The sequence below is a fragment of the Mustela lutreola genome, chromosome 1 (genome assembly GCF_030435805.1).
Source record: "Mustela lutreola isolate mMusLut2 chromosome 1, mMusLut2.pri, whole genome shotgun sequence".
Classification (NCBI taxonomy): Eukaryota; Metazoa; Chordata; class Mammalia; order Carnivora; family Mustelidae; genus Mustela; species Mustela lutreola.
Genome location: NC_081290.1, coordinates 139,546,405 through 139,559,353, shown reverse-complemented (window position 1 = coordinate 139,559,353; position 12,949 = coordinate 139,546,405). Strand labels below are relative to the sequence as shown.

The window sequence follows — 12,949 nt, the reverse complement described above, 5'->3', positions numbered from 1 at the left end:
TGAAATGGATGATATCTTTAACAGGATTTTTCCCTTCTGGCAACAAATATAAAAAAAAAAACAACAACATTGCATGTGAATGATACTTTCAGCTGACTTCGATAAAATCTGTGTGCTCAAACTGAAAGTAAGGTAACTGTAGCATTGAGTTCATGGGGTTTACAATACAGTGCTCTGTGGGCTAACTTACGGTGGAATTTAGAGCACCTAGAATTGCTGAATTTTAGATTCTTCATCCCTGTGATATTCTCCAAATATAGCTCTTCTATTTGTATAGGGCTTGTACCTATGTATTGTATACATAGGTATATGTATACCTATGTATAGGTCTCTTGTATAGGGCCCTTTGTGAGAGTTTCTGGCAAACAGTTTAACCATTTGCTGCCTGATGTCTGTTTGGCTGGTCTTCTCCATTTCTTTTTTTTTTTTTTTTTTTCAATTTATTTATTTTCAGAATAACAGTATTCATTACTTTTTCACCACACCCAGTGCTCCATGAAATCCGTGCCCTCTATAATACCCACCACCTGGTACCCCAACCTCCCACACCCCCGCCACTTCTAACCCCTCAGATTGTTTTTCAGAGTCCATAGTCTCTCATGGTTCACCTCCCCTTCCAATTTACCCCAACTCCCTTCTCCTCTCTAACACCCCTTGTCCTCCATGATATTTGTTATGCTCCACAAATAAGTGAAACCATATTAATTGACTCTCTCTGCTTGACTTATTTCACTCAGCATAATCTCTTCCAGTCCCGTCCATGTTGCTACAAAAGTTGGGTATTCATCCTTTCTGATGGAGGCATAATACTCCATAGTGGAAGAATCGATAAGGAAGATGTGGTCTTCTCCATTTCTGATCCAGGACAGTTCCCTGAGGAAAACAAAGGAGGAGATGGTAGAGGTGATGTTCAAGTATGAACATCGTGGCACCTAGTCTATATTTTTGCTGGAGGAGAAAAATATCCCATGTTCACAAAGAAGGTGGCCACACAAATATAGGTTTTTGCAATAGTTCCAGGCCCACCTTAGTACTTAAATACATTTTACCCTGAGATTCTGAGTTCTCTCCCCACAAACAAGGCAGAAAGAGTTTTGGTCTAGAAAACATTTCAAAATTGATGCTCCTGGTTTCCACAATAGAGAGAGAAGACCTTCAGGAGTGGCTTCTCTGATGGTGAGCAGCGTGACTGACCTCATAGAGCCATAAGAATAAAGCAGTCGTAAAATGTATTGAGTTTCTGACCCTCTTTGGTCTCCTGTGTGTCTGCATTCCCTGGCTGAGTTCTGGCCTCGTGGGCACACCCTTCCTGCCACCTGAACCTCAGCGGTTCTTGCGTTCGGGCCCTCCCTCTCAGCGCTGAGGGCTCAGTGCTGAGGGCTCATAGTGACCTCAGTTTGCTCAACAGCAGATCCGGCCAGCTCCTCTGAAGGAGATCAGCTATGAATGGAATTCCAAGAAAGCATTGCCCCAGCGAGCTTGAATGACAGAAAGTAAGTCTCAAAGATACTTTAGGCCATAATAAAACAATTCTGTTACTTCATACTTCTTAATACAAAATTTCCATGTGCAACATTATCTTATTCTGACAATAAAGAGTAGCTTTTAACTGTGATTTGGCTTATAGAAGGAACTGATTTTATCATGTAATTTGAGGAAATTGTGGTATCAATTTGCTTTCATGCTTGTACATTTTTACTGGTTTAAAACATACATTCAGGTTTGAAATTAGTCTGCTGGGCTGAGGCAGTGGTTTGTATTTCTATGGCACCTGCTTTGAGGTACTCCTGTGTCTTTACTGATAAGGTTCTTGAGGCAGTTATTTATTTATTTACTTATTCAATATATTTATTTATATAAAAATAATTATATAAAATCATATATTAAAATGATTATATATTATATATAAATAATTATAATATATAACATATATTATATAACACATAATAAACATAATTTTATATTACATACTAAAATTATATATTATGTATTATGTATAAATATATATTTTATATTTGTATTATATATCATCATATATTATAATATATTATATTTAAAATATATAACATATATTGTATATATATAATTTTTTATTTGATTTTTTTAAAAAATTATAATATAAAATATATATTATATAAATATTATATAGTATATATACTTATTCATGTATAAATACTTATTCATATATAAATTTTATTTATTTATATGTAAATATAAATATATATATATATATTGGTGCAGGACTTGAACTTGCAACCCTGAGATCAAGACCCAAGCTGAGATCAGGAATTAGACACCCAAGTAACTGAGCTACCTAGGCCCCCCAAGTCTACTGGGGAGTTTTAAGGCAGAATCTTTCTTGGCATATAATCCAATACATATATGAGACTAGTCATCCTGACAGGGATAGGTCTTGGCAGAAGTGATACTGGATGGGTCTAAAGCTATAAGCATTTTCCAGGTTACCATCACTATCTCAAACACTTTTTTTTAAAATACTTTATTTATTTGACACACATCACAAGTAGGCAGAAAGGCAGGCAGAGAGAGAGGAGGAAGCGGGTTCCCCGCAGAGCAGAGAGCCCGTTTCGGGACTCGATCCCAGGACCCTGGGATCATGACCTGAGCCGAAGGCAGAGGCTTTTACCCACTGAGCCACCCAGGTGCCCCTCAAACACTTTTTAAATAGGGCATAACTCTGGCCTTCTTACAAAATAGTGAGCCTACGATAAGCTTGGAAATACCAAGTTGTACTGTGTTCATTATGGAACAGACAGAGCTCCTGAAAGCTTCTGGGAGGTGGCACAGTGTCCTCACAGCTGGGGACTGCCTGTAGACCTATCTGGTTTGCATCTCAAAGGGGAAATGTTGATGTGAATTAAAAATACTTGGGCACTTTTTTTTCCCCCCCATATCTGCCACTAGGTCCTTTACATATCAGTTCATTGAACCTGATGATTGGATCAGATCATAGGTCAGATCAGATGACAGAATCTCTGACTGATCAGGAAACTGAGGCCCAAGAAGGTTGGCAACTTTCCTGAGGCCATATACCCAGGAGGTGGTAGAAACAGAATTCAGATCTGGGACTGTCTCCATATTACCACATCAGCCTGTCTTGCTGGGAGTAGTATGCAAAAATTATAATCACCTTAATAATTCCTATAAGAAACTAATGGATACAAAAATTGTGTTTTCATGTATGTGGATACACAGATGCTTAGTGCTCACTCAACAAATGTTTTCTGTAAGAGTTTACTCAAATGAGGTGTTAGGCATGTAAAGGGGTTCAGGCCTGAATTCTCCCCTTTGTTTCCCTCTTCCTCCGGGGCTATCACAAATAGAAAGGGTAGATGTAAGAATCAGCAGTTGAATGTGGATCAGAGCATAATGTTTATATTAATTGATGGTTTTAATATAATAAATGGTTTTCTATGAATAAATGGCTGAGAAAGGTTTCCAGGAAACCATGTTGGAGAATGAGGCACTGAAGCCTGTTGGAGTATGCTGCTTCCCCTTAATCTAGACTTTTGGGACTCACTCTGTCCACTTACAGAGCAGCTGCCAAGAACCTCAAGCTGGCCTCATCCTCCCAGGAAGAAATGGAAGGAGGGGAGGAGGAGCACTTCACCAGCTGGGAACTGGAAGTGAGAGGGAGCTTACAGGCCGCTTAATGGCCAGCAGGCCCAAGAGGGCCACAGGCTGGGCACCTGAGGCCTGGGACACATAATCCTATCTTCTAGTAAGGTAGGGCCCAGGAATGCCAGGCACTTGCTGACCATATGAGCCGTCTCCTCCCCAGCAGGGGAAGGGCAGCAGGTGTCCTTGCTCCAGGCTCCCCTCCCAGGCAGGGAACAGCAAATCACGTCCTCTTTGGAAACTTGAACAGGGATGATAAATGTTCTTGAGCATTTGAGCTATGTCCAGAGCATAACTGAAAACCAGAAATAAACAAGCAGCTTTGAGCCAAGATGAGGTCATGGTGACAATCTTGTTATCCAAGCAAACTTAGAGCGTTTCGGGGCCTTGTGAGTATCTACTTAGAAGCAGGGGACATCACAGAATTCTCTCAGGATCAAGTTTTCCTTAGAATTTATTTGCTATAAATTTATATTCAACCTGGTCATAAATTTCCTTAGTTTGGGCAGTGAGACACAGTGCTGTATTGGAAAGTAGTGTCCTATTTTGTATGAAATGACTCCAAATATGTTATTTTACTGCTTAGTTTTACTCATGTAGTGATATAATTTTCTTTTTTTTTTTTTAAGGATGTGTTTATTTATTTTTAGAGACAAGAGAGAGGGTGTGAGCAGAGGGAGGGGCAGAAAGAGAGAGAGAGAATCCTCAAGCAAACACCATTCTGAGTGTAGAGCCCAGTGAAGGGCTCAATCCCAAGACTCTGAGATCATGAACTGAGCAGAAATCAAGAGTTGGTCACTTTATCAACTGAGCCACCCAGGTGTCCCATCATGTGGTGATATAATTTCCTAGAATAATTGCAAATTTACATCGTTCTTTTTGCCAATTTGATTCTTGAGCTCACTTTTCCAATAATACAAAACACCGTTGTCACTCATTAATTGTGTTAGCTGCCATGAACATGGTGCTCACCATGGGCCAGGCACTGTTTTCAATGTGCTGAACTCATTCAGTCCTCCCCACAATCCTTTCAAGTACTTGATATTATTAGCTTCACTTTACAGATGAGGAAATTAAGGCAAGTAAAATTTCAAAAATCATTATGTGTTTATATCAAGAGATGGGGTTATAGTCTATATTACACACACACACACACACACAGAGTCTACTTTTCCTCACTTGCCAAAAGTGTGTGTGTGTGTGTGTGTGTGTGAGAGATTTTATTTCCCAGGAATCCCCGACCCCATGTGTACATAGACTCCCTCCCCATTATCAGCCTCCCCGTGCAGCACCAGAGTGGTACATTTGCTGTAATTGAGGGACCGACTTTAACACATTGTAACCCAGAGGTCATAATTTACATCAGGGCTCATCTTGGTGTTGTAATTTTTATGGGTCTGGACAGTGTATAATGCCATGTAGCCACTACTGTAGTATCATACAAAATAGTTTCACTGCCTTAAACCCCCTCCATGCTCTTGCCTATTCACTGTTCTCCTCCAACCCCTGGACACCACTGATCTGTTTTATTGTCTCCACAGTTTTGCCTTTTATAGAATATCACATAGCTGGAATCATACAGTAGGTAACCTTTTTGGATGAGCTGCTTTCACCTGGTGGTATTCACTTAAGGTTCTTCATGCCTTCCTAACTCATCTCTTTTTTAGTGCTGAAAAATATAATCTGGATGTACTTACCTGTCGAAGGACATTTTGGTTGCTTCCAAATTTTGGCAGTTATGAACAAAGCTTCTATAAACCCCAGGTGCAGGTTTTTGCATGGACAAGAGTTTTTAGCCCTTGTGGGTAAATACCAAGGAGTGCACTTGCTGGATCATGTGGAAAGGGCGTGTGTAGTTGTCGGACTCCGGTAGGTTTTGCGGGCCGACAGGCACGAGGAGAGCGTCCGGGCCAGCCGGTAGCTCCCCTTGGGGCTGAGCGGGATGGCGAGTGTCGCGAGTCCAGGCGCATTAACGAACCACACCAGACTCGGGGGATCTGTCGAAGCAGGATCTCACTTTATTGAGCGGGGTTGCAGCTTATATTGGGTAGGGGATGGGAAATGAGGTCAGCGGGGAGAGAGCCTATGGGGTTTGGTTACGTAGTCAGTAACTGGGTAGGGTGTGTTGGGCGAGAGGAGGAAATATCAGAGATATGCGGAACCGAAACCGCCACGTTGGCGCCAATACTGCCACGGTGGCGCCTTTTCTAGCCGGAAGAGAAGGCAGGCCAGTGCCATCTTTGCTGTGCCCAACATGTAGTGTTGTAAGAAACCACCGAACTGTCTTCTGAGGTGGCTGGACTGTTTTGTGTTCCCACAAGTAATGACTGACAGGCCCTGTTGTTCCACATCCACCACAGCATTTGGTGTTTTCAGTGTTCTGGTTTTTGGCTATTCTAATAGGTGTGTAGTGCTATCTCATTGTTGTTTTAATTTGCATTTCCCTGATGACAAGTGTTGTAAAGCATCTTTTCATATGCTTATTTGCCATCTGTATATCTTCTTCAGTGAAGTGTGTGCTGAAGTGTTTGGCTCATTTTTTAATTGAGTTGTTTGTTTTCTTATTGTTGAGCTTTAAAAGTTCCTTGTACAGTTTTCGTAACAGTCCCTTATCAGATATGTCTTTTGCAAATATTTTCTCCCAGTCTGTAGCTTGTCTGTCATTCTCTCAACAACATCTTTCACAGAAAAGAACTGTTTATTTTAATGAGGTCCATCTTATCAAGTCTCTCTCTCTCTCATGGATCATGCTTGGTGGTGTTGTAGCTAAAAATCCTCACCAAACCCAAGGACATTTGAATATTCTCCCGTGTTATCTTTTAGAACCTTTTGTAGTTTTTGCATTATACATTTAAGTCTATGATTCATTTTCAGTTAATTTTTATGACAGGTGTAAAGTCTGAGTCTAGATAAAAGATTTAATTTTTTTGTTTCAACATCATTTATTGGAAAGACTACTGTGCTCTGCTGTAATGCCTTTGCTTCTTTGTCAAAGTTCAGTTTACTCGGGGCAACTAGGTAGCTCAGTCAATTAAGTATCTGCCTTTGGCTCAGGTCATGATCTCAGGGTCTTAGGATCGAACCCCACATTGGGCTCCCTGCTCAGTGGGGATTCTGTTTCTCTCCCTCCCTCTGCACCTCCCCCTGCTTGTGCTTTCTCTCTCTCAAATGAATAAATAAAAATATCTTTTTAAGAAAAGGTCAGTTAACTATATTTAGGGAGGTCCATTTCTGGGCTCTTTATTCTGTACCATTGCTCTGTTGGAATCTATTCTCACACCAATACTTCACTGTCTTGATTACTATAGCTTTAATGTTAAGTCTTGAGGTTGGATGGGGTCAGTACTCTGACTTTGTTCTTCTTCTTCATGTTGTATCAACTATTCTGGGTCTTTTGCTTCTCTGTACAAACTTCAGAATCAGTTTTTCAATAGTCACAAAATAATTTGCTGGGATTTTGATGGATCAAGTTGGGAAGAACGACACCTTGACAATATTGAGTCTTCCTATCCATGAACATGGAATATCTCTCCATTTGTTTAGTTCTTTGATTTCTTTCATCTTCTTTGATTTCTTTGAAGTTTTCCTCATATAGATCTGGACATGTTTTGGTACTAAGGTAAAGCTAGCCTCGTAGAATGAGTTAGAAAATATTTCCTCTGGTTCTGTGCTCAGAAGGATTTTGCAGAGAATTGATATTTCTTCCTTAAGTGGTTGTCTTTTGCATGTCTTTTAATTTTTTTGATAGGTGGGCATGATATAATGGGAAAAAGAAACTGCTGTAAATGGGCTTTTAGTAATGCAGTGGTGAGGTGTGGGAGTAGGAGAAGCATTCTATAGTAGTATTATTAGGTTTCAGTCTTTCCTGAGCTTTGCCTCTAGCTGTGAACTTCCTATGCTTCTTGGTTGCCCCTCCCCCACCCCCCCACCTTAGGTGGGACAGGATGGCTAAGAGTGGAAGGGAGTTGAGCATTTCCCTTCCTGCAGGTCAGTAAGCCTCTGATAAAACTTAGCAGATTAGGCTGTGTTTAAATAGTTTTCCTTGCGGGCAGACCTTGTTAAGAAGAGCAGAATGATCTAGGATATTTCAAAAGGCTTCCTCTTCCCCCTTTTTCCACCAGAAGCAGAGAGGATTTTCTCTATTTCATGAGAACTTATTAGAACTCCAGGAAGTGAGGCTGACAAAATTTTGGCACCTCATCCCACCTTGTCCACACTGAGCCTTTAGCAATTTGTCAATTATAGGCATACCTCAGAGATGTTGCAGGTTTGGTTCCAGCCCACCAAAATAAAGCAAATATTGTGATAAGGCAAATCACATGAATTTTTTGGTTTCCCAGTACATATAAAAGTTATGCTCACTCTATACCATAGTCTATTAAGTGTGCAATAGCATTCTGTTTTAAAAAAATGTAATGTCTTTTTTCTTTTTAAAGATTTTATTTATTTATTTGACAGACAGTCCGATATGGGGCTCGATCCCAGGACTCTGGGATCATGACCTGAGCTGAAGGCAGAGGCTTTAGCCCACTGAGCCACCCAGGCGCCCCCCAAAAATGCAATGTCTTAATTAAAAAAATATTTTATTGCTAAAGAAGTGCTAATCATCATCTGTACTTTAAGCAAGTCATAACCTCTTTGCTGGTAGAGAGTCTTGCCTCAGTGTTTATGGCTGCTGCTAATCAGGGTGGTGGTGGTGGTTGAAGACTGGGAAGACTGTGGCAATTTCTTAAAATAAGACACTAATGAAGTTTGCTGCATTGATTGACTCTTCCTTTCACGGATGATTTTGCTGTAGGAAGTGATGCTGTCTGACATTTTACCCACAGAAGAACTTTCAAAGTTGGAGTCAATCCTCTTGAACCCTACTGCTGCTTTATCAGCTAAGTTAATGTAATATTCTAAATTCTTTGTTGTCATTTCAACAATCTTCACAGCATCTTCACCAGGAGTAGTTTCCATCTCAATAAAACCCTTTCTTTGCTCATCCATGAGAAGCAACTCATGGATTGTGAGTTTTTCCAGAAGGCTTTCAATTCACTTTTCCAGATCCATCAGAGAAATCACTGTCCATGGCAGCTGTAGCCTTATAAAACGTATTTCTTAAATAATGAGATTTAAAAGTCAATATAGCTTCTTGATCTGCAAAACAGATGTTGTGTTAGTTGGTATGAAAACAACATTAGGGGCGCCTGGGTGGCTCAGTGGGTTAAAGCCTCTGCCTTCAGCTCAGGTCATGATCCCAGGGTCCTGGGATCCAGCCCCGTATCGGGCTCTCTGCTGAGCGGGGAGCCTGCTTCCCTCTCTCTCTGCCTGTCTCTCTGCCTACTTGTGATCTCTGTCAAATAAATAATAAAATCTTTAAAAAAAAAAAAAAAGAAAACAACATTAATCTTGTTGTCCATCTCCATCAGAGCTCTTGGGTGACCAGGTACATTGCCAATGAGGAGTCATATTTTTAAAGGAAACTTTTTTTTTTTGAGCAGTAGGTTTCAACAGTGAGCTTATAATATTCAGTAAACCATGTTATAAACAGATGTGCTGTCATCCAGGTTTTGTTGGTCAATCTACAGAGCACAGAGTAGATTTCCTATAATTCTTAAGGACTCTAGGATTTTCAGAATGGTAAAAGAGCATTGGCTTTAACTTAAAAGTCATCAGCTTTATTAGCCTCTAGCAAGAGAGTTAGCCTCTGCTTTGAAGCTTTGAAGGCAAGCGTTGACCTCTCTAGTTTTAAAAGTTCTAGATAGCATCTTCTTCCAATAGGAGACCTTTTCATCTACATCGAGAATCTGTTGTTTCCTGCATCCATCTTCATGAAGTATCTGAGTTGGATCTTCTGGAAAACTTGCCTCTGCCTCAGCACTTGCTGCTTCACCTTGCATTTTGATGTTATGGAGCCGGCCTCTTTCCTTAAACCTCACCAATCAACATCTGCAGGCTTCCAACTTTTCTTCTGCAGCTTCCTCACCTCTCCCAGCCTTCAGAGAATTGAAGAGAGTAGGGCTTTGCTCTGGATCAGGCTTTGGCTTAAGAGAATATTCTCGCTGGTTTCATCTTCTATCCAGATCCCTCAAACTTTCTCCATATCAGCAGTAAGACTGTGTTCACCAGAGTAGCACATTTAATTTCCTTCAAGAACTTTTCCTTTGCATTTACAATTTGGCTAACTATTTGGTGCAGAAGCCCTACCTGTTAGCCTACCTGTCAGCTTTCCACGTGGCTTCCTCACTAAACTTAATCATTTCTATCTTTTAATCTGAAGTGAGGGACCTATGACTCCTCTTTTCACTTAAACACTTGGAGGCCATTGTAGGGTTATTAACTGGCCTAATTTCAATACTATTGTGTCTTAGAGAACAGGGAAGCCTAAGAAGTGGGAGAACCATGGGGGAAAGTCTGGTCAGTGGAGCCATCAGAGCACACACACATTTACTGATTAAGTATCTTATACTTAATCAGTGGTTCATGGAGCCCCCAAAGAATTACAGTAGTAATGTGAGAGATCCCTGATCACAGATCACTGTAACAAATATAGTAATAATGAAAAAGTTTGAAAGATTGTAGGAAATACCAAAATGTGACAAAGAGACATGAAGTGAGCAAATGTGTTGGGAAAATGGTGCTGATAGACTTGCTCAATACCGGGTTGCTACAAACCTTCCGTTTATTTAAAAAAAAAAAAAGATTTAAAAAAAAAAATACAGTTATCTCTGAAGCACAATAAAGTGAGGTCTGCCTGTACAATTCAGGTTTTTCTACTTTGGTGCTTGTTTCTGTGGAAGTTTTCACTGTGATTCTCTGTAGCCATCTGTCCAGTCTCTCCAGTTTCGGAGGCAGCAATGTGCCCTGTTCCTTTCTCTTACAGAGCTAAGGAGAGTTGTTAATTTTTCAGTTTGTTCAGCTTTTTACTTGTTGTTAGAAGGAAGTGGAAACTTCCAAGTTCCTTCCATGCCAGACCAGAATCCAAAGTAGATTTCTTAGTTTGGTTTCTGTCAGCCGGAATGAGTGGAGACAGAATTAAAGTAGGAACTCAAGTTTTGAGATGAATTCTTTTGAAATCTCAGAGGTCTGAATCTGAGCAGAAGTTATTGCATTTTTTAGCCTCTAACATATAGTCTATCTTATCTCCAGGGATTGTTGTGATTACAGCCTGCCCTGGAGGTATGAATCTGAATAAGACAGCTCTGAACGGTGATCCCATCTCAAATAAAATTAACTGGAAGAAAAAAAATTGACTGGAAAGACCTAGATTGTCTGTCTTTTATCAAGTCCTTACATTCTTACATTATCTTCCACGCAATATTTAATGTGTGAGTATCTCCCTTCTGCATTCTGTCTTTCCACTCCAATTTGGCCTAATTCCTCTCCAGGCCAGCTGCCAACTAGTACTCTGGAACTTCCCTTCCTCACACTCCTCGGTTGGACCCACCCCTTTTCAGATCCCACATCTTCTTGTTCCGTATTTTATTCCCTTGTTTACTTGAGCACATCTTCCCATTACTTCTTTAGAAAAATACTTGAGAGGGGTGCCTCGGAGGCTCAGTTGATTAAGCATCTGCCATTGGCTCAGGTCATGATCCTGGAGTGTCAGGATCCAGCCCTGCATCAGGCTCTCTGCCGCCCATCCACCCGCCCACGATGTTCTCTCCCTCACTCTCTCTTTCTCAAATAAATAAAATCTTTTAAAAAAATAGAAAGAAAAGAAAAGAAAAATCTTGAGAGACAGGCTTTCTGAAACTTGCAGCTATGAAAGTATTTTTGCCTGTATTCTATGTAATTGATAGATTGGTTGGCTGCAGAGCTCTAGGATAAAAATTATTTTCCTCATACATTCTATGAGAGCAACTTTGCTCTAGCAACTAAGTGTAGCTGTGAACAACTTCTTGAGTGGAGCCCTTGAGGTGGGAAGGGACATGCAGGACTGTGGGGATTCAATGTGGAGAGAGCCTGTACTGGACATGGACCTTGACATCCTCCAGGCCAGAGAGAGTCTGGGGCCTCAGAAAGTGCCTGAAGGCAAGGGTCAGAGTTCCAAAGTTATCGGAGAGAGGTTACCTTATGAGATCAAAAGATAAGTGGAAAGCTGGGAGAGAAAGCAACTCAGCTGACTGGGGTGGCCAGGTTGAGCCAAAAAGAGAGACAGAGAGAGAGAGACCGAAGGAGAGAGAGGGAGATACAGAACACAGAGTTAAATTTAAATTTGATATAAACAATGAATAAATATTTTCGTGTAAGTATGTCCCATGTAATATATTTTATCTGGCAACCCTACGGCCGACACAGCTGCCCTTGGAAGGACCTGTTAGTCTTTCTGGTCCTCAAGAGTGGCTGGTGACTTAATGGATGAGCTAAAGCCTCTGTGTCTTTGAGGCAGGATGAACATTGACTTTTGTAGGTGAGGAAACTAGGATGCAGGAAAGCCTGGGTGAGAGACAGGATTTTCCAGCTGATACCTTGTCTGTCCACAGAGGCAGAGAGCACTGAGCCTTCAGTAACCCATGGGATTGCTTAAGACTTGGCCCAGGGCAAATAATCCTGCAAGTAGGCAAAGTCACAACCAAGCCAGAGAGGGAAAGAATGTGCCCAGCACCCTGGATGGGCAGCTGCCAGCAAAGTCAAATGGCTGGAGGAGTACATGGCAACTTGAACCAAAAAAAGCAATTAATGCAATCAAGGGGCTCCAATTACAGCATTAAACTGCTATAACTGGAACTCAAGAACATGATTTTTGAGTTTAAAAATACAGCACATGTATTGAAAACGAGGATGGCAACTACTGAGAAGTGAACATGGGCCTGGAAGAACAAGTGGAAAAATCTCTCCAAACAGCAAAAATTTAAAGACAGAAACCATTAGAGCAAATCTGAGAGCCAGAAGACAGACCCAGAAGTTGCAGTGTATAAATAAATAGGGATTTCAGAGGGAGGAATAGTAATAGACAGAGAAGAGGTGATATTTAAACAAATAGGTGAAGAAAATCATGCAGAGGTAAGGAAATCGTTCAGATAGAAAGCAATCTTTGAATTCCAAGGGAAAGAGCTATAAAAAGGGGAACAAACACAACAGATTCCAGTAAAATGGGCTAATTCCAAGGATAATGACGAAGCTCTACAGTCTTCCAGATGGGAGGGACAAGTCATTGACACGAGAAAGAACCAGGCCGACTTCAGATTTCTATCTGCAACTCTGAAATCAGAAGACAGTAGGATAATATCCACCGACAACTGTCTGTGTGGATTAAAAAACAAAACCCAACCACATATTCCTAAAGAAACCCACTTTAAACAAAGTGGTAGAGGTTGAAATT

The 12,949-nt window shown here is 40.8% G+C and overlaps 1 long non-coding RNA gene across 1 annotated transcript; it reads right to left on the bottom strand.

The window, feature by feature from the left end:
- Positions 1-417: 417 nt before the first annotated feature.
- LOC131832244 (uncharacterized) lies at positions 418-5,865 on the bottom strand. The gene is made up of 2 exons (XR_009353962.1): positions 5,337-5,865; positions 418-873 (listed from the first exon to the last, which is right to left on the bottom strand). It is a non-coding gene; the product is annotated as an uncharacterized LOC131832244 (long non-coding RNA).
- Between the last annotated feature and the right edge of the window lie 7,084 nt (positions 5,866-12,949).